This window comes from Clupea harengus, chromosome 18 (genome assembly GCF_900700415.2).
Source record: "Clupea harengus chromosome 18, Ch_v2.0.2, whole genome shotgun sequence".
NCBI classification, from domain to species: Eukaryota; Metazoa; Chordata; class Actinopteri; order Clupeiformes; family Clupeidae; genus Clupea; species Clupea harengus.
The window spans coordinates 20,343,080-20,365,579 of NC_045169.1; the positions used below are offsets into that span (position 1 = coordinate 20,343,080).

General features: G+C 45.7%; 1 protein-coding gene across 12 annotated transcripts in view; it reads right to left on the minus strand.

Moving 5' to 3' along the window:
* The window catches only part of LOC105903071 (adhesion G protein-coupled receptor L3-like), a 268,604-nt gene that overhangs the window by 222,924 nt on the left and 23,180 nt on the right, over window positions 1-22,500 (minus strand). For all 12 annotated transcript variants that reach the window (XM_031584694.2, XM_031584696.2, XM_031584695.2 and 9 more), the window contains exon 2: window positions 8,806-8,883. The gene's annotated coding sequence lies outside the window, so the exon portion shown is untranslated. The remainder of the gene's footprint in view (window positions 1-8,805; window positions 8,884-22,500) is intronic.

The window sequence follows — 22,500 nt, forward strand, 5'->3', positions numbered from 1 at the left end:
TACGACGAGTGATGGACGAATCCAATCTGCGCCGGCATATTTCCCCATTGGCTCACGTTCCATTAGAAGGAAGAGAGTGGGTAGAGCACACACACACACACACACACACACACACACACACACACACACACACACCAGAGAGACTGATACACCAAGATGATGGAGGGAGGGAGGAGAGGAAGAGGTAGAATTGGCAAGACACCTAGAAGCACAGAAAACAACGTGAAGTGAAGCGACTGAGGGTTTATTAAAGAATGACTGTCTATGGGATGAAAGAGAGGATGAGGGGATAGAGAGAGGTGTGAGAGAGACAAGAGAGAGGGTGAAAGGGAGATGGAGGGATAGAGAACGACTGAGGGAGGAGTTGGAGATGTTTGTTGGATTGATGTTTTCTACATTTCGATGTTCTATGCTTTGGCAACACTGTTTTCCTTTGAATGGCCATGCCAATAAAGTGAATTGAACTGAATTGAATTGAGAGAGAGAGAAAAGAAGGATTGAGAAAGACAGAGTCAAGTGTGAGAATAGAGAGGGAGGGAGGGAGAAACAGAGAGAGGGGGCGGGGGGGGGGGGGGGCGGGGGGCGGCATATGCAATCATATTTCTGTATGACGGGTGACCTCTGCCTGCAGGGCACGCTGTAATAAAGAAATGCACCCCCGTCACGGTGCACAGAGCCGCCATACTTCACCGCACTCACAGGTGCACTTAAGATATACCCCACATACGATATACCCCATAAGGAGCTCAGCACAGCAACCAGGGGGGGAGAAGGCAGAGTATCCAACACAACTCTGCCAATGCCTCAGCCCAGGCATGATGGGTAATAACACAAATAGGAGTGCAGTGAATAATCGACGCTTAAAATCCGCAACCAAATTAGCTGCAGACAAATGTAGTAGTCGATTAGTTGATTGCGTGTGTTTTTCATGCTGGCTCAGAATGCTCAGACATGTAAGCTCCGTTGGAGCGATCAATAGTCATGGCGACACCTTTACAACTAAAGACATAAAAAGTGTGGCAGCATTTCGCTCTTCACTCTTAACACTGCCAAGAAAGGTGTGAACCCGGGACATTGCAAAGCTAACCTTGCTTGACATGGGAACACATCAGTTATGTTGGAGCATCTGGCTCTCTGGATGAGGACTCATCGCAGACAGCAAAGCTAACGTTAATGTTAAAAGCCATGTTACCTCACATTATAAGCTGTAACGTTTTCTATTTTCTCTTGGTTAATGAATTGTTGAAAACGTTGAACCTTCAGCGTAGCACATAGCGACCATCCTGTTCACAGGCGAAATGTGGGGGGGCTTAATCATTCAAGTATCAAGATGCACAAAGTCAAGTACAGTCCACCACTGGATTGCGAAAGTTCGACAGCTAAGAAATGAAAAGCACCCACCTTATATTTCCAGCACAGGCTATTGATCAGCAATGTGCTTGAGATGTAAGTCAGGGGTCTTCAACCGGGGGTCCGCGACCCCCAGGGGGTCCGCGGAGGTACTGCAGGGGGTCCGCCAAATTATTTCATCTGAAGCATTTTTCCCTCTTCCAAAATTTTAAAACGTCCAATAGGCAACATAAACAGATCGTACCAATTGCTTTCTATTCGTTTATAAAATAATACATAGGCTACCCATAAATCTTCACGCGATCATTTGATTATCATGGCAACATATGCACTTTTAGCTACATTTAGCTATCTGGTGCCAAAACACGTTACCTGCCATAACCATACAATTTAAAAGTTTTGTAATATCTCGGAACAAAAGCTCCACGTCATACAGCACTGATGGCGGTTGAGATGATCTACCTTCAGAGGATGCCAACATGCCGTAATACCCCAAAACGCAAACTGGAGAAAACACGTAAATATTCAAATAATTATCTGAAGTTTGGCTTCACCTACAAAGAGACCGATGGTGACGAACTACCAGTGTGCGTGGTTTGCTCTTCCGTGCTATCAAACAAAAGTATGAAGCCATCAAACCTGCAAACCCCCATGCTCACTTGAAAGAAACACACATTTAATATTTCCCGTTTAAAATCTTTTGAGGGCCAGCAGACAATCAGCCACAGTTGGCGAGCTAGCTTTAAAACCCACTTATCAAGTTGCATTACGTGTCGCTCAGACCAAAACGCCATAAATAATTGCGGAAAATTTTAATATTGCCAGCAGCTAGTAATATGTGAAAAACGATGTTTGGGAAGGAGGAGTACGTAAACCAAACTGAAAAGCATCCCTTTGCTTTTTTCCCCTTTCAATTGATGAATTGGCAGCTGATGTGAGGGCACAACTAGTCGCGAAACTCCCGAAAGCAGATTATTTTGCACTACAATTAGATGAATCCACAGGCGTGTCAAACGACCCTCAGCTTTTAGCGTTTGTGTGGTTGTCGACCAAAATGAGATGCAGGAGGAATTTATATTCTGTAAGCAGCAGCTGCATGGACGTACAAAAAAGTTCAGAGATTTTCAAAGTGATCGACAATTTTTTCCGTGAACATGATATACCCTGGCCAAAATGTGACGGGATGTGCACAGACGGTGCAAGAGCCATGTGTGACGCACTGAATGCTTCATAGGGAGAATCTTGTTGCCAAAGACATGAGTGAGGAATTGTCAAACGTCAGGCCTCTCACTAGGTATGAGATATTTCATCCATACTTAAGCTTCTCAAGCTACTCAATTCTTTGTGTGTGTGTGTCCCCCCCCCCTCATTGAATACAGAGTAATGGCTAACTGTAAGGGAGAAAAAAAATCATAAAATTATAAACAGAGTGAAAACAGAGTAACATTATGTTCAAACATGTGTAGGGGAGTGTGTTTGTGTGTGTGTGACAGACACTTAGTTCCAAATAAAATATATGAATATCAGTTCTAAATTTGGGGCGGCGGGGGTGGGGGTCCCTGCTCAGTGTCTCTCTCAGCCAAGGGGTCCTTGGGCTGAAAAAGGTTGAAGACCCCTGATGTAAGTGATGTCGAGATAATTAACTATGTGCTGTTGATAGCTTGCATTGATGTACTGTAGTGCAATGCCTTTCATAAATACTTGGACATAAATCTATTGCATGCAGACACCTCTACTAAGATGTCTCATCATAACTATTGAGGTTCATGTCAAGCCCTGCATGTCTTCAGTCTGAGTGTATTACACTGATTACTGAAGCTGGTAACTCAGAACAGTGTTGCAGTGTGTTATTTACTGATGACTGTTTTTTCACTGCAAAAACATATTGCAAAGGAGTGGGAGGACGAGATCTAATTAAATTGCAAATCTTTTTTTTTTTTTTTTTTTTGTATCTGAATCTTATAATGAGATGCGTAGGAGACTGAGCGTCATGCAGTGTGTCCATGCACATACAACACACACACACACACACACACACACACACATACACAATATATCTATCAGAGTGAGGGAGAAGCAGAGAGGCTGAGAGATCAAGCCTTGGCCTGTGTGTGTGTGTGTGTGTGTGTGTGTGTGTGTGTGTGTGTGTGTGTGTGTGTGTGTGTGTGTGTGTGTTGAACGAGAAGATGAGAAGACCCTGCCTCAGCAGTCTCCTAATCACAGGACGGCAGAACCAGGACAAAGGGTCAAGATACACACACAATCACACACAAATATATCACACACAGATAGGGAAGACACAAAAGGAAGGGATCCATAACACAGATGCTACTCACATACACACACACACACACACACACACGTATCCACACACGCATCCACACACACACGTATCCACACACACATGTATCCACACACACACGTATCCACACACACACGTATCCACACACACACGTATCCACACACACACGTATCCACACACACACACACACACGCTTTGAAGGTTGGAGCTGAGACAGCAGAAGTCTAGTGGAGTGTCTGAGGGCGAGTTGCAATCTGTCTCGGTCAACTGACATCAGTGAGTCACATCGGCGACAAACACACACACACACACACACACACACACACACACACACACACACACACACACACACACAAACAAGCTCCGCGGCCTCTTCTCATGCCAAAAAAACAACGCAAGAAGCCAGCACGGCCCCCTCACAAAACACTGTGCTGAGGGCCAACCACAGAGGCGCCGCTTCGTCAAGTCATCAAGGCTCCGAAACCAAAATGTCATCTTCCTCAAATTAGGCGGCGCGCTAATCTCTGGATATTTATGGAGCGGAGAAGAGCGGTTGATTTCAAATGTTGTGTTAATTTGATGCAGGCCGATCCTGAATGTCAGCTCACCACATCTGACTTGTGTCAACTGCAGTCGCAGAGGGGTTGACGAGATTGGAGGCCAATGATCTTGTTTAATATTGATTATAAATTGATGTTCTCTGGTAAATCGTGTCTGAACTGATTACAGAACTTGAGTCAGTTGGGAAAGAGTAAAAAAAAAAAAAAAAAAGGTATTACAAAAAGACCACATTTGTTACGCAAAACATCAACACGAGCTCTAAAGTAAACAGTTGCTGGACTAAATTCAAATAAGCGCAAAACTTTTCCCCTACTCAAACTATTCAAAGCACAAGATTTGCATCAGCCAGAAGAAAAAAAAGGAGAGAGAGAGAGAAATAGAGAGTGGGAGCAGAGACGCTGAGTAAGAGAGATGGATACAAAATCACCACAATGACTGCAGCCAAACAAATCAATTGGTATTGTTTTTAAATAATAACACTACACTGCGACACCAGGGGCCTCGTCGATCTCACAGACCCAGAGGCATCACACTAAATGACTCCGCTCAGGACAAACCGGCCGCAAAATCCAAAGCTTGAGGGTTCAGGGAAGGGAGGACCTCCTGTCGTCTGCCCATTGGCCAGGCACCGAGCCCAGTCGCGAAGGCGATCGTGTCTTATTCCGCCTGATTAACGCTAATCTGAAGCGACCACACATTAGGCTAAGAAGGTGCATCAAATAAAACTTTTAATTCAACGTCAGGACGCATTAAGATGTTTATAATGAAAATAGTCCAGAGATAGAAATTAATTTGACACCTTTCAACACTAATATACTTGATTTGTGAGGCACTCCTGTTTATAGCTTAGGACTTCTACAGACTTGGTGCTCGGTGATGGTAAGATTGCCATTACCCTTGCATCTCTCCCACACACACACACACACAAGGGCTATTAAACCTACACCAATGACTTTAATGGACAAACCTTGCCCAATCCACACCATTAAATGAATACTTGAAGCTACTGACAAAATAAGCTTGGGAGAGTGAGTCCTTAGCAAACGTTGGCGCAGTCATATACAGTAGCTGCCACCTTATTACACTAAGATAGAGGCGGTGTCCTAAACCAGTCATCTACAGTAGCTGCCACCTTATTACACGAAGACAGAGCTGGTGTCCTAAACCAATCCAAGTTAATGAAGGGGCCTGCTGCCTCCTAGGGAGAATCAATAACTGAACCTCAATCAGATTGAGCAGGAAATGTAAATGTGTGGTTGTGTGTGTGTGTGTGTGTGAGAGTGACTGTGTTTCAATGTGTGTGTGCCTATGTGCGTTGAAGTTTTTTTTTTTCCATTTGCACTTTTGGCCACGCCGAGCCGGGCTGTCCTGAACGAATCTGAATATCCATTTCAAGCTGAACAGTGCCAACATGCGCCAAAGGACACTGGAGATACCACCTCTTCTGTGATTGGCTCAGTCATTATTCAGTGCTTGCCGTGGTGTGTTTGTGTTTAGGCAGAGCTTGCATTAACATATAAAAAAATACACTCACTGTGGTAGAAATGTTAATGGCAGTTTACCATTTACTATCGTTGTTGTAGTTAGTATTCAACCGTTCCAGATTAACCTTTTTAACTGGTTCTACTTCATACTTGTCTTAACAAAATAGACCGATTCTCTCATTGTGACTCTAAAGTGGGATAAACTCGATAAAATGCTAAATTCCATGGTTAAACAGCATTGTTATCTGGAGAACTAGCAAGCTGGCAATCTAGCCCACATAGAATTAGAAGCAGCTAGCATTAATGTTAGCAAGGATTCAGGCTTAGAAATAATAGGATACATTTTAACTAAGCATCCTCTGTTATCTTCGACTAAAGAAATACTAGTCTGGAAACAGGCTGGTTTCTTTTTAAACTGAACCAAATGTTTCCTTTTGTAGGCTAATACTATACATACCTAAAAACATGTATGGCAAATGGGGTCTAAACGGAGGAAACTAACGTTACACTTTGCGTTGTGGAGTTCTTTGCCTCCATTTAGTCGATTATTTTGTATTGGCGCCATTTAGCCCTTACTTTAGACACACCCTGAAGCGAGTAGACATGGGTGTATGGAAATGCAAATCCAAGCTGTGATTGGTCAACGGGGCAACCTCAGCGAAGCCGCATCGAGCGACGCCGTTCGTATGGAAAAAAAATGGCATGTGTGTGTGTGTTTGACTGTGTGCATGTGTGTGTGTGTTTCTGTCAGTGTGTGAGAATGTCAATTGAAAAAGCACACACACACTGGGTGAAATCTAAGACAGATGTGGCAAAGGGTGAAGGCCTGCTGGACTACACAGGGACCGGTTTGGGTTTGCACAACACTAGGTGTGGTTGCTCTCCATCCAACCTGATACTTGAATGACCAAGCCCCCCCAGATTTGATTTGATTAGATTTCTTTTCTTTTCTTTTTTTTTCTGGGCTGGTGGGTTTGTGAGGGTCACAGCAGGAAGTACTTAGCTGCCTGGTCTGATGCTCTACGCTCCTGGTAGGAGAGGAGAGGGTGGGGAGGGGAGGGTGGGGGTGGCAGACAAAACAGTGTCAAATCAAATGAAGAGGGAGATATACGGAGGTACAGAAAGTACAGGGTGAAGGTTAGAGACAGAGGGGAGGGAGGGAGCAGAGAGAGAGAGAGAGAGAGAGAGAGAAAGACTCAAACCAGAGGGTATATAGTGAGCGGGTTGACAGAGAGAGAGAAAGAAAGAGAGAAAAGACTCAAACCAGAGAGTATAGAGTGAGGGGGTGATGAGAGAGAGAAAGAGAGAGAGAGAGAAAGAGCGGAAAAAAACAAAACAGACTCAAACCAGAAAGGACAGAGTGAGGGGGTGATGAGAGAGAGAAAGAGAGAGAGAGAGAAAGAGCGGGAGGAGGGAGAGAGGAAGAGAGACAGAGGGGGAGAATGAGAGTGAACAGCCAATGAAAGAGAAACAGACTCAAAGCAAGCAGAGCACAAATGGAAGCCAGCTGCTCTTTTGCATGATTGTCCCCAAAATATCACACACACACACACATACACACTCACACACACACACAGGCACACACAGGTTCCCAAAATATAATTTGCATCGAGGAGCGAAATCAAAACATGGCTCTGCGCACTCACTTGGCGGGCAAACAGGCAAGGACAGGGATGAGCATGAAGAAGAGGATGGACGAGGACGAGGATGAGGACGGAGAGGGAATGAAAAGGACTTACGGGCAATTTCCCTGGGGATTTGCATGTGCTGATGAGCACCTATCGAATAACATTTCCATAAATGCCTATGTTGTACACACACACACACACAATCAGGCAGGTCCAAACACACACACACACACAATCACGTATATCCAAACACACACACAGATCCAAACACACACATTCTCTCTCTCTTTCACTCACTCACTCACTCACCTCACAGATCCAAACACACACAGACTCACACAGATTCAAACACACACACCCTATCTTGCTATCTCTCTCTCTCTCACACACACACACACACACACACACACACACAGAGGAAAAAAAGATCTGTGCCGTAAACACTCTTTGAAAGAAGAGAGACAAGCGGAAGGCTAGTCTGGAAACGCTAGCTAATCCTGGCGCTAATGCATATTTATGCGTCGCATGTTGCTTTGCATTTTGTAAAACTGAAAACACTCCAAAAAGAATCATTCTGTAGCTTCAAATGAAGCCCCATGGGAATGGAGAGATGTGACTGCGACTGAGTCAGCACAGTGCAGGGCAGAGACGCTACACGGAGAAATGAGCTAGAGGACAACAGGCTGGCATCAGAACGGAGCTGCTAACGTTGCCACAAGAATTTTGAAACAGAAAGTACAAGAAAGCCACAAACAGAGTTTGGAGGGAGAATGTATGCCTGACTTTCAACCATTCTGCCCTAGATACGAATGTCCTCTTGCACTGCTCCTGTTCAGGCCCTGATACATGTTTGGCTGTTCACTGGATCTCACAGAGCTACCATTGGCTGTTGACTGGATCTTACATTGTTAGGATTGGCTGTTGGATCTCACAGAGTTAGGATTGGCTGTTGACTGGATCTTACATTGTTAGGATTGGCTGTTGGATCTCACAGAGTTAGGATTGGCTGTTGACTGGATCTCACAGAGTTAGGATTGGCAGTTCTGTGGAACACACAGGGTTCAAATTGGCTAATCTCTGGGTGTCATCTGCGCTTACACACACACACACACACACACACACACACACACACACACACACACACACACACACACACACACACACACACACACACACACACACACACACACACACACACACACACACACACACACACACACACACACACACACACACCATAGGACTCTACTGGGATTGACTCACTTCACATCAATTTTAAGATCTAGTCAGAAAAACAGCCGACCCTAAAACAGATGGATGCCAAAACAGGGCCAGAACCGCTTGAGACTCCAATAGGCTCTGGGAAGCAAAGGGTCAAAGTTCACAACCTTTGACTACTCTCCCACAACAGTAATCGACCAACTGAGTTCAGTGGTTTGCTCCGTCTGTCTGTGTTTGTAGAAGTGTCACATGACCGTACCTTATGCAGCGTCCTCCTGATCAGCAGACGGTCCCAAGCCAGTGCATCACAATCCCGAGGGCTGGACACTGGACACTCCTAAGACACAGAGGGCACATGACACATTAGACACATTAGATTAGTGCAAAAGACTGGATGGATGGATGGATGGATGGATGGATGGATAGATGGATGGAATGACGAACGCACGATTGGACAAAAGGATGGACAGACAGAGGGATAATATGATGACTCGTATATGATTGAATGAATCTAAGGATTAATGAATACATACATTATACATTAGACTCAGTGCAAAAGACTGGAAGGATGGATGGATGGATGGATGATTGAATCGGTACTGGTAGGACTTCTACTGTTATCAAATATCACAATAGGGGTTGGAAACACAGATTCATGTCACAACATTGGCCTTCAAACGCAAAGGCAACATTAAATATAATCATTCTTGAAAAACATCGCAGTGCCCCATCTTCACAGAATATTAGGACTGAATATGAACTCAGCGGTATGGTTACGGTTAGAATTAGATTGTTGTTCTTGACATGGGGACTGGCCGTGTGGACGGCTAGGTAGCCACGAGGCTATACATTCACCAGGAATTGTCTGGTCAAGCGGCCATGCTGTGATGTTTTATATATATGTGTGTGTGTGTGTGTGTGTGTGTGTGTGTGTGTGTGTGTGTGTGTGTGTGTGTGTATGTATGTGTGTGTGTATGTATGTATGCATGTATGAGGAGCCATTTAGGGCACATCAGCTTTTAATGCCTGATTCATACCCCACAAACAGGGCCTCCTCGCTCTCTCCTTGACAAGAGTGCGATTTAAACTGCATTAACACACTGCTGTAAATACACCCCCCTGCCCCCCCCCCCCCCCCTTTCCCCATTTGCATTTTGATGGCCACTTTCAGGTTTACCTCCGCTCTTCCCTCCATCACTCTAATCATTCTCTCTCTCTCTCTCTCTCATTCTCTCCCTCTCATTCTCTCTCTCTCCGCTCTTCCCTCCATCACTCTAATCATTCTCTCTCTCATTCTCTCCCTCTCATTCTCTCTCTCTCTCTCTTTCCGCTCTTCCCTCCATCACTCTTATCATTCTCTCCCTCTCTCCCTCTGTGTCGGAGGGTCTTGGGCAGTTTCCTCTCTCTAGGCCTGGCCTGTCCTGTCCTGTCCTGTCCTGTCTTTTCTCCTCTCTACTCTCTTTATTGCTCAAGGTCTCTTGTCTCTGTCAAGATGAGCATCTGTATTCTTCTACCCCCTCTCTCTGTCTCTCTCTCCATTGCAGTCTGTCTATCCACGTGTCGTGTTTTCTTTTTAAATGTTCCCTGGCACTCCTCTTGGTCACCTGTCTCCCTCAGGCTCTCTGACACACACGCTCCGTCTCATTCTGGGCTGTTTGTTGCCGTCCTTGTCTTAGATTGACTGCACATATCTGTTGGTGCCTGTGAGTGTGTGTGTGAGTGTGTGTGTGTGAGTGTGTGAGTGTGTGTGAGTGTGTGTGTGTGTGTGTCTTCCATCAACATCCTCTTTCTCCATGTCTTTGTCCCAGTCATGGCCTGCCGATGTCTCTCTCTCTCTGCCTCTCCTTTTCTACCACCCCTTCATCCAGCACCCTCTTCCGTCTGCATAAATCTGCTAAACTCTTTATTCTTGTTCATTCTCCCTCTCTCTCTTGCTCTCTCTCTCTCTCTCTTTTGCTCTCCCTTGCTCTCTCTCTCTCTCTCTCTTTCCCCCTCTCATTGTTCCTCTCCTTTTCTCATGCAAGTGTATTAACACTTATTCCATTTCTCTGCTTAGTAATGCGCTTCCGCGTACATATATTTCCCCCTCTCTCGTTCGCCTCGTCTCGTTTCTCCATTCTCCGTTTCCCTCTCTCCTTTCACTCCCCTGAAAAGGGTCCTGACATGAAAAGGTTGAATTTAATTACATCTGAATTAATAGGACTGTTAAGTCAACTAAGTGGACCATTTCGCGATAATTAATTCTTCAGAACCTCGAATAATTAAAAATACACACCCGGCACACTCCACAGCTGAAGTCTTTCAAACAACACGTCTGACAAAAGCAAGTGTAGCACACAATGTTTTCCCACTGCATGTCGTCCATTTTAGACAATGTCTGCTTCGTCTCTTGTACTGTGAAATTGATTCCCACAAAAAAACGTTCTTGATAAAAATCTTGTCCCCGTGCATGCACACACACACACACACACACACACAAAAACACACTCAAGAGCGTGCTATGTTTGAAGGCCAGTGGTCTGATAAGTATCTTAAGTTGCTGGAAAGTAATAAGATAGGGGATGATCTGCAATCAAATTATTAGGCAGATTCAAAGGCAAATTGGATTAGATTTTCTTAGCCACCCAGCCTTTGTGCGCAAATCTCGTTTTAACAAAGCGACACAAATGGCCTTCCTCATCACAATTGCATTATCATAAATGCTAATGCAATTACATACGCTAAATGCGATTCAAGAGTAACAGCTACTTTAACCAGCTATATCGCAAATCAACGAAAACAACACCCACTATCCATTATCTATGGCTTCTAGTGTTGTAAATAAACAGAACGGGTATTTCACAAAACGATCATGAGCCGTGCTTAACTCCTCATGACGCACCGTCTGAGTTGTCATTAGCCACGCACAAAGATTTCGCAAAACAAAACCTTCTGACCAAAATGACCTCATTACCAAAATACCTCTGTAAGATGTAAAAATAGCAAGTGTTTCATCCACACCTTTAACAGGATTCATACTATTTCATCAAATGACATGATGGATCAACAGAACCCCAAAGTATATCTCACATATCATCTCTATTAACCCCTTGACTGTTAGATGACAGTGTGGAGAAGCCAGAGGGGGAGAGAAAGAGAGAGAGAGAAAGGGATGAACAGAATGGAGGGGAAAGGGACACTGAGGCATTGAACCAGTAATGTTTAGTGTCATTATCCGGGGTGTTTAAAGCAGGCATTGCCTCCAGGCGTATAGCGGCGGGTTGCCTGTGCTAAAGCAGTGACATTGCTGCGCCACACGGAGTGAGAGAAGAGACTCTCTCGTCCCCTCCACGACCTGCCAGTGTCTGCCAACCGCGCCCGCTCCTCCGCCAATCTCATTGTTTACTCTATCTCTTTCCCAACCTCCATCTTCTCTGTGTATCTTTTTCCATCACTTCTTTCTTTCTTTTTTAATTATGTTTTCTTTCTGGGCATGTGGATCGAGAAGCCTTCACTGCAGGGCACACAGCCTGGAGCTCCCTTCATCCCTCCATCTCTTTACCCATGAATCCTCTCTCTCTCTTTATCTATCTCCTTATCTATCCCTCTCTCTCTCTTTTCTCTTCCTTCTAGTGTTTACTGGTAGCTGAAGCTCAGAGAAGGTTCATCTCTCCATCTCTTTTCGCATCAATTTTCTCCCTCCCTCTCTCCCTCCCTCCATTCCTCTCTCCCTCCCTCCATTCCTCTCTCTCTCCCTCCCTCGTGGCCTTCTACACTCATCCTAAGTGTCTGCTGGTGGCGAAAGCTCAGAGACGCATCAAGCCCAAGCTGTGTGCCAAGCATCTCCTGCCAGAGTTCAGAGAACAGATTCTTTTTCTTTTTTCCCTGTTTTTCTCTTCCCTGCCATCAACATGGATGGTGCTTGGAGTGAACTCAACCCTCAGCTCCACAGGGGGGGGTGGCTTTCTCGAGGGGGGGGGGGGGGGGGGGTATGGTATGGCAGGCAGCACACTCCATATACTGGCTAGATGTGTCGCGTGTCATGCCAAATTGCGCTAGCTGTAAAAATCCTCCGCTGCTATTCATGGAACAGTGACTATCTATGCATCCGTAGCCAATAAGGTTATTTTGTTCCCCCTTGTGTGCGTGTGTGCGAGTGCATGTTTTCTGCCTTGAGATTTTGCTGTTATTTCAAGTACCCCAACCGAGCGTCCTTGTGCCAAGGCTAAACATATGTCTTTACAAAACAAATCACTTAAAAGTCCTCTGGAAAAAAAACACTAATACAGTCACAAATCGTTACGCCCCTCCAGAACACCCAGAGAAGCCCTCGGATGAGAGTAAATTATTAAAGCGCTTCTCCTCCCCGCCACCCACCCAAAAGGGAAATAAGCCATTAGGCCCAGGGGCACATATTGGCGTGGCGTCTAATGCGGAGTGATGGACTGTGCTCCAGGGCATCTGGGGGGGCAGGGAGGGGTGTCGGCTGGGGAGCGGGTACACAAAGGGGCTGCCCAAGAGAGGAGAGGTGGTCTCTGGGTGAGGAGGGGAGGGGGGGGGGGGGGGGGTCTCCACGGGGCTGCTCAAAGTAAACACTCTTCACCCGACTGGAATAAAATAAAAATACGGGCGAGAACGTTAAGTGGATGAAAACGCTGCAAGTCACAAAGAGCTGCCACGGCAACCCCCGACTCCTCCACCCATACCCCCCACCCCCTGGGACCCCATCGCAGCCCTTGCCACCACCCCCAAATCAGGCTCCACCAGGCAAATTAGTGTTGTGTGATGCCACAACAGAGGGTATTCCCCACGCCGTCACTCTCTCCCTCATCACTGCCACATCACTAGGCCCTGATGGTCACTCAGGAGGGTCCTATTCACCTTCCCCCATTCATCCCAGTTCATTCATGGGACTCGTCCACTATGTACCCTATCCAAGGCTGATCCCGTGAGGTATGGGCCTAGGGGACAATAGAGCACTGTGGAGTGTGTGTGTGTGTGTGTGTGTGTGTATATATATATATATATATATATATATATATGTGTGTGTGTGTGTGTATATGTGTGTGTGTGTGTATATGTGTGTGTGTGTGTATATGTGTGTGTATATGTGTGTGTGTCTGTCTGTCTGTGTGTCTGTGTGTCTGTGTGTCTGTGTGTCTGTGTGTCTGTGTGTCTGTGTGTCTGTGTGTCTGTGTGTCTGTGTGTCTGTGTTTGTCTTGAAATTCAAGGTGGCCCAGAGGATTTTATGCACATTTAGTAGAAACCGGAATAGCACTGGGAAAATGTCAACACCTGCCGTAAATCACAGGCACTCACCTCTCCAAGAGGTAAAACTACATTTATTTTTTTAAAAGATATGAAGACCACAAATATCCATGGCATTTTTAACAAGTGTTTTATGTGAAGCTTGAATACTGGTCCATGAGAATCTCAGCCATGTCCACACCTACACTGACCCGACCATGACCCGGTCCTGCCTTACGCAATCACACTGACCCAACCATGACCCGGTCCTCCCTTACGCAATCACACTGAGATCACAATACTAGGATGTAGGTGTGGAAACCCATGTTGTTTCTACGTATATCATCGTGGACCAGTGCAATTAACAGAACATGTATTAAACCATCATCCTAACTTCTTACTTTACTGTAATAAAGAAAATGTGTCAGATGGTGAATGATTGTGGATGTTTTTATATAAAGTGATCAATTTCAATTCACTGCAGTTTTGCCAGGCGTGTTGGATGAACTTCAACTCTCCGTTTGCAATATTAAAATATTAAGTGCCATTGCCACATCAAAAGCGATCTGGCCATGACTCCCTCCAACCTCTCGTAGGCAAACAGCGCTGAGATCTAGGAGAGGAAGTCTGTGGATTTCCACATGTTTCAACCCGCATTAAGATATCCGGTTTGACTGATCAAACAGGTTGCAGGAGCAGAGAAATCCCTTTGATAACCTTCAGGTGACAGGAAAACACATTAAAGAGAAATGCTACAGGTGTTTTTATCAGAAAACAAAAATAACCGGAGACAAAAGAACACCCCTACACCCACCAAAGCAATGCAAGAACACAACTTAAGAGTTACATGTTCCTCAATGAAACCCATGGCATAGACAAAAACACAGTAACCACATCCAGGGACGACTTCAAAAATATTCAGAAACCGTGAAAAGGAAACCAGAAAAAAATAGGTTCAATGTATTTGCATGGCGGGTGATGAAATTGGATATCAGGTTCTTGCTGTGCTTTAGTTGATATGCGCCAGCATCAAAACCCACCGCTCTCATTTTTTATCTTTGAATTAAATAAAGAAATGATTAGGCAAATGAATAAATAAATAAATTGCTTTAAAAAATAAATAAAGTGGATTCCTCCTGCTGACCAAAACAGGCATGATGAACACAGCGGACATAAGGCATATAGAAAGGCTAATTCCACTTTGGCCTCTTAACCAGTGCGGTCACGCTGCGTTTACAGGACAGTGTGTCAGGCCTCTGCGTCAGACGCAGCGTTCACAGGAGAGTGTGTCAGGCCTCTGCGTCAGACGCAGCGTTCACAGGAGAGTGTGCTGAAGGCCGACTGGAGGAAACAGAGGGGAGAGGCTGAGACAGGAGGCGTTGTCATGTGATGAGCAAGAGGGCGGACGGAGCTGGGGGTGGGACGGGGCTGGGGGTGGGACGGTGGGGTGCATGATTCCGGGGCAGGGGGGAGTGAAATTAAATTCATGAGGGTTGATAACACTGACGCGGCCGTACTGGAGGAGAGCCCAGGACCAGCTCAGCTCAACTCAACTCAAGCCCAGAGTACAGTCACTTACAGCACAGAGTCAAGATTAGGCCATTTAAATTCACAGCCAGGCCTCACCACTACGGCTTTATCTCTTCACTTACCCTCTCTCTCTCTCTTTCTCTCTATCTCTTTCTCCTGTTAAGTCTTTTCCTCTTCTCCTGCATTTTAACTTTCTATCTCCCCTCTTTCTTCCTGCATTATAACGCTCTCCCCCTCTCTCTATCTCTGTCTCCATCCCTCCCTCTCCATGCTATCCTTCCTGAATATATCAACACACACACTTCATTTCAATCTATCCATTTCATTCTCTCCCTCGTTCCCTTTCTCTCACTGACTCACTCTTCTCTCTCTCTCACTTCATCTCTCTTGCCATCTCCTTCTTTCCACCCCCCTCATATTCTCTCTCCCTCTCCATCACGCTTTCCAGCTTACTCTCTCTATCTCCACATATTCTCTTTCTATCTTTCTCTTCATCCCTCCCTCTCCCTCTCTCCCTCCCATTCTCTCTCCCTCTCTCTCCCCAAGGAGGCTCTGCAGTTTCCTCATCTTTCACGGCCCCTGCAGCATCTCATGGGAGGCCCCTTCCATGCCAGCGTCCTAATTGGCCGGATCAAATCAACCTTTGAGCAGTGGGTGTTACAGCACGAGGACGCCTCTGCATAATGTGCGTTTCCATGGTTCCGTAGGTGGGCACAAAGTTACCCATAAAGCCTCACGCCCCTTTTATGCTAAAGAGTGTTTGCAATTCAGTGTGCTGACTGATGCCCGCGATCAATAGTGTAGCCAAGCGCAGGGTCCTGACACCAGTGTGACATGCCTCAGTTTACATTTCACTGCGTGTGTGTGTGTGTGTGTGTGTGTGTGTGTCTGTGTGTGTGTGCGCACACGCATGTGCATGCCTGTAAATGTTCCTGTGTGTGTGTGTGTGTGTGTGTGTGTGTGTGTCTATAACTGTGTGACCCTGACCATGTTCCCGCAAGAGTGTGTGTGTGTGTGTGTGTGTGTGTGTGTACACTCTACTGCACCACATGCCGTGCAGATGTCTTTTTTTCCCCTCTCCTCTCCCCACCCCTCCCCTCCGCCCTCTCAAGAAAGGCAGCCCTCCTCTGAGCACATGTGTCAATGCGACCTTACATCAACCCCACAATTTTCCTCTCTATTGGGGCTGAAGTTGGCTGTTAGGGGGGGGGGGGGGGTTACCTTGTGGCCATCATTATCATAATGGCGGCGGTCTCGCCTTTGGAAAAGCGCCTCCACGTTTTTATTCTGCAGAACAGCCAACCTTGCCATCCCCCATAAAAGTCAATGGGGGGGAACATTCAACATAGAGCGAGGATGCGGGAGGGAACACGCAAAAAAATGTCACACGCACGAAAAGTAGCGATACGATTCATTATCGATGGGTAATTAACCTCTTAAATCTTAAACGTGTTCTTAAATTGCATGATCTAAAGCTAACGCTCTCGGATGCTTGTGTGCTTTTAAAGTTGGCATTTACCTTTGTGTCTTCTGAATAGAGCAGACCAATGTATCATAAATATTTTAAAATAACAAATAAATAAATATACACAGAAGTAAATACATTAATAAATACACACACATATCTGTGGTGTGTTTTTTTAATCCATGCGTGTGAATGGTGAGCATGCATACATGAGAAAACAAAAGCTTAGTGTGTGTGTGTGTGTGTACACGTGTGTATCAACCACCTTGATAGAAATGACTCAAAGAAAAGAAACAAACGGACAGAAAACACCTCCTTCAGACCTGCGTGGCCCTCAACCTCAGTGAAGAATACATTCAAACACCCAACCACACTCCCAAACACACACACACACACACACACACACACACACACACACACACACACACACACACACACACACACACTGCTGTTATTCTATAGTATCTGACTGGGAGCTTAGTTACTGGGTGAGACTACTAGTGTGTACCGGCTGCTGGTTGTTAATGAGAGAACCGTGACTAATTGGACCAGCCGAGAGCAGGGACTAAATTACACGTTGGAGTTTCCAGGAACCTATCGCAACCACCCACGCCCCCCCCCCCTCCCACACACACACACACACACACACACTATGGAACCTGACCCCCATCTGAGGAGGGCAACCCCAGCAAGCAGGCTGACCTTGACACAGGAGCAGGGCCAAGATGTGGTTCCAATAAGGCCCCATAGCTGTGTGTGTGTGTGTGTGTGTGTGTGTGTCTGTGAATGATGGAGTCTGGGTGTGCACGAGTGTGTGTGTGTGTGTCGGTGTGTCTGTGTGAGTGTGTGTGAGAGAGACTGAAAGGTGGTTTCTGGTGTGTGTCAGGACTGACAGTAGCTTGGACAAAGTTTGACAGGTGTGTGTATGTATATGCAAGGAAATGTGTGTATGTGTGTGTTTGGAGTTAAAGGGCATCACCCACACAAAGCCCCCTATTCATGGCCAGAGAGCAAGGTGAAGGTAGCTCCGAACATAAGTTTGAAACACACACACTCTCTCACACACACACACACACACACACACACACACACACACACACACACACACACACACACACACACACACACACACACACACACACACACACACACACACACACACACACTTACCCCCTGCTCTCACGAAAGCCTGTGTTGTATTCTAACGTTAGACGTCCCCTGCGCATAAACAGGGGTCCACATCAATCCAGTGCCCCTAATGGGCAACCTGACCCCTCCATTACCACGACGACCGTCGGCAAGGGAAACACAGGAAGCCTCTGTAATAGCGGCGGATACGTTTGCATGGAAACACTCAGAAATGACATAAATCCAGGGGTCACCTCCTCATAACATTTTTTCCGTGAGTAACGAGGTTGGAGTGAGAGAGGTCAGGGAACCAATAGAGGCTTAATCTAGGCGGAGGAGATAGGAATGGACGCTGATCTAACACTCTCACTAGAATTACAACAGCAGTGATGAGAGGCTTTCTTTTGGAAAGTCTGGGTAATTGAAAGATGAACGCCTGCAAGAGATTGCCATCCCTGACCCACTGGCATATATATTTTTTGTCCACTACAGCAAAAATGTCGTTTTTTACTTCCTAGTTTGAAATTGGGGTTATCTGGCAAATCGCAGTTTTGGACAGTGGAAGTTCCATGTTCCATGTTCCAGTTCCGTTTCCATTGTGACCTACTGTAGAGTGACTTCAAGTTTGTGTATATATATATATATATATATATATATATATATATATATATATATCTCAAATGGCTAAAAAATAAACACATTTAACATTTAATTTCTTAAAAGAAGGGGTTAATGAATCTAGAAAAACAGAGCAACATTTTCAGCTCTGTTGGGAAGACTAATTTACTTGAGCGAATCAAAGCTCCAGATATGCAGGTAGGAATTCACTGACGTTCTTATCAAGAGAGCACCAGAGACTAGAAGCATACCGTCCAAAATCACATCTGACAGAGCATTTAAAATCCAGAGGACGCACAATGCCGGCGAATGATTATCCAGCCGTAAAATTGGACAGCATTACCTCAAGCCAAGCATAAACCTCAAAGTGGCTCGACAGAAAAGAGAAAGAAAGAGAGAGAGAGAGAGAGAGAGAGAAAGAAAGAAAGAAAGAAAGAAAGAAAGAGAGAGAGAGAGAGAGAGAGAGAGAGCTTCGATGAAACAACAACAAGAAAGAAAACTCAAAGCAAAGAGGAATACAGATGGAAAAAGATTAAAGTTCAAAGGGATGACTACAAATTCTATTCAGTCAGTGATGTGTTTGGAATTTTAATTTGATTTGATTTAACAACAGTTATGATGGCCTCTTGTGCTTCAGGTGAGGGGGTGTATCAGGAAATGATGTCGATTACTGACACACTGGTTGAGGTAGGGGTAAGTCACCAGGGTAGGCATGGCAGGCTTCTAGTCAGGTTGTGTTTGATGTTAGAGTCTGAGATCAATAATATTTTGCAAATGGACAGCATTTATATAAATAGACTGCATTTATATAGCAATTTTATACTCATAGAGCACTCAAAGCTCTCTTTACAGATGAATGCCTCAGACATCTACCCACATGATGTGTGTGCATATAAAAGGACAAACACAGAATTTATACCACAACTTCATATGAAGGCAAAAGTTTAGGAAAGGGGAAACAGGTGGGATGACGCTCTTACGTCTCGTGTGTTCACGTGTTAATTCTTAAAATACAGGAATATTAGCCTACACAATACATGCATATCAGGCAAGAAACGCTCAAGTTTAACTAACTAATGTTAGAAAACTAAAATATCCTATAGGCCAGATTTAACGTTACAAGCCTAGTCTAGGGGACAGCCAGATCGCGCTAACCAGCATGTGTTTGTGGGTGTGTGGTTTATTGTAAGACTGATTAACTCATTGAAAGGCTAACCTCAGTCTCTCTTGCTACAGATGGAACTTATCTGATCTGTCATTCCTCAAAGTATAGCATGGCTCGTAAACTCCTAAACTCAACAGAGACACAGCTCCATTTCGATTAGTGCAATTTTTCAAGGACTTTCTTTTGTAGAAGCCTATCAGGTTCACATTATTTCAACTATGTCCCAACCATACAAAGCGAATTGATCACCTTGATAAAACAGTCAACATATGAGAACTTAGCCTAAACCAAAGAAGTGGCAATACACAATGTGACTTGCTTTTGTGTTATTGGTTGATATGAATTATGCTAAGAGATTCACATTTAGGGGGGGGCACCACAATTCTCCTCAGAGCACCCCAAATGGCCAGCAGCGACCCCAGGAGGAGCAGAAGAAGAGCAAACTCTAGTAAGACACCTACTGATATTTATGAGGACTTTAAATGTATTTTTTATTGCTTTCTCAAATAGAGAACTACCTGACTACATAAAAAATGTCTTTTTTTTTTTATTTGGGCTAGTCTAATTAATTTTGGGCAACCGAAATCTGCAGACGGCCTGACCGAAGGGCTACAGGGTATTTAGTAATTCTGCGAGCCCTGCAGGCCCGCACCTTTTGTAAACAGCGGTAACGAGGTAACGCAACGCCTGGGGTGATCGATGATTACCAAGAGAAAAGAGGCTGTCGGACGGCCATTATTCACGTTTATCTATGACTCATAAAAACATGACTCACCTCACCCCGACCGAAGCAGGAATGATAAACGACGGCCCAATGGAGCTCAGACACACTGATAGCCAGAACAATGTGATGAGAGGAGAACACAGGAGGGAGGCGAGTGATAGAACCCTCGACTACCCCCAACCCCCAACCCCCTCCACCCTCCGTTATTACCCACACTAAATCACATTTGTGTAGCCGAACGAAACCCAGCGGAATATTGCAATACAAATTTCCAAACTTGTTCCCTCTCCCTTGCCCCTTGCCGTACTCTATGCGCCGGTGTCTGCACTCGTCACTTACTACCGTCGACACAAAGAGATGTGACGTTTGGCAACCGTCAAGCGGCGTGAGCTACGAGATATATCGGTGTCTGAGTTTTTTCTTTAGGCCCGAGACAATGACCGATGACACCACACTCTCATTTGGCCATCGGCAAACCAAATCTGTGGCAAAAAAAAACAGTGGTCTTTCCATGGTGACTTTTGCAACAGAATGCAGACTTCGCCCTGCAGGGAATTACACAGGAGTCCCTGATGGCTGACATCATCAGATATGTACGCTACAATGCTATTGGTGTCCACTTTACTTTGTGTTGCGACTAAGTAGAAGACTGCCTTCTTTTTCTCTCCGTGTCATTCTTACTGTGCTGTTTTCTTCCATTTATCATCACATTCTTAACTACGTAAGCAGAATGTCAGTTAATTCACAAGAACGTGGACAAAGTCCACAAATAGACTTTGAAATAAAGCGCTGCAGCAAGCTGAAGGCAAAGTCACCGAGTGCGACCATTGTTCCCACTGCATATAATACGCCCCCAGCAACCAATACAACCACATCAATTGAAAAGAAAAGCAGAAAAAGGGAGGAAGGGGAGGGATGGAGGGAGGGATAGACGGAGTGAGTGAGCGAGTTGAAGAAACAGAAGTGGTCGTCGAGCCAACATGGCAATCGCTATGGTGATCAGTGCGGACCGAGGCCTGTGAGGTTCTTGTGTTTTAGCAGGGAGACGAGTGAGGTCCTGCATGTCAATAAAGCAACGCCCCTCCCCCCCCTCATTTTTTCCTTCAACCATGCTATGTCTTTTCTTTTTTTCTCTCCTTCTTCTTTTCCACCCCTTCTTCTCTCTGCATGCCTACCATGCTGCCAGGGCTGTTCTGTTCTTTAATTGGGAACTGCAGCCTTCAGCACAACAATCGCCTCTGTGGCGGTGGCCAAGGCAGCACAGACATCAGTGGCAACACTGGCAGTGGCAGCAGCATCAGGCTGTGTCTAGCTCTACCACCTTCTCTCTCTTTCTTTCTTCCCCCTCTCTCTTTTTCTCTCCATCTCTGCAGATTTTCAACCCCCACCAGACCCCCCACCCAGTCCAACGTTCAACCCCCCCAACCCCCCATTTTTGCCCCTCTCTGCCTTTTTGCTGAGCTTTTAAAGGGTCAAACCCATTTAGTTGTCAGACACACACTCCTCCTCCCTCCCTCCCTCCCTCCCTCCCTCGCTCGCTCGCTCCTCTCTCTCGCTGTCTGACGCTGTGAGGGTGAGAAAAAAGGACGCAGGCCGTTGGCTGTGTGTGTTTCTGTGTGTGTGTGTGTGTGTGTGTGTGTGTGTGTGTGTGAAAAAAGGACGCAGGCCGTTGGCTTTTTTCGCCAGCTCTGCCATTTGCAGCCGGTCACACTTATCGTGAGGTGGGCGGAGAGCTGAGGAAGAATCGGAGGCAACCGGTGATTCATCGCCGCGGTCGCCCGTAGTGACAGTGGCACAAACTTAGCCGAGGCCGATCGGGTATCGAGTGGTGGATGAAGTGCACATTCGCACAATCACTCACACACTCACACACTCTCACACTCTCACACTCTCACACACACACACACACACACACTCTTGTCTTCAAATACTAAAAGACCTTGTAGTCATTCTCTCTTTGCTGACGTTCTAGGGGGAAAGCTGACCCAGGTGGACAAGGGCAGGGCAGTTTGATGCCCCTCACACAGACAACTGCCCCAGGTTATCTTTTCATGAATGTTGTACAAGTCGGGGGAGAAAGGGAGGGCAAACTCGCAGA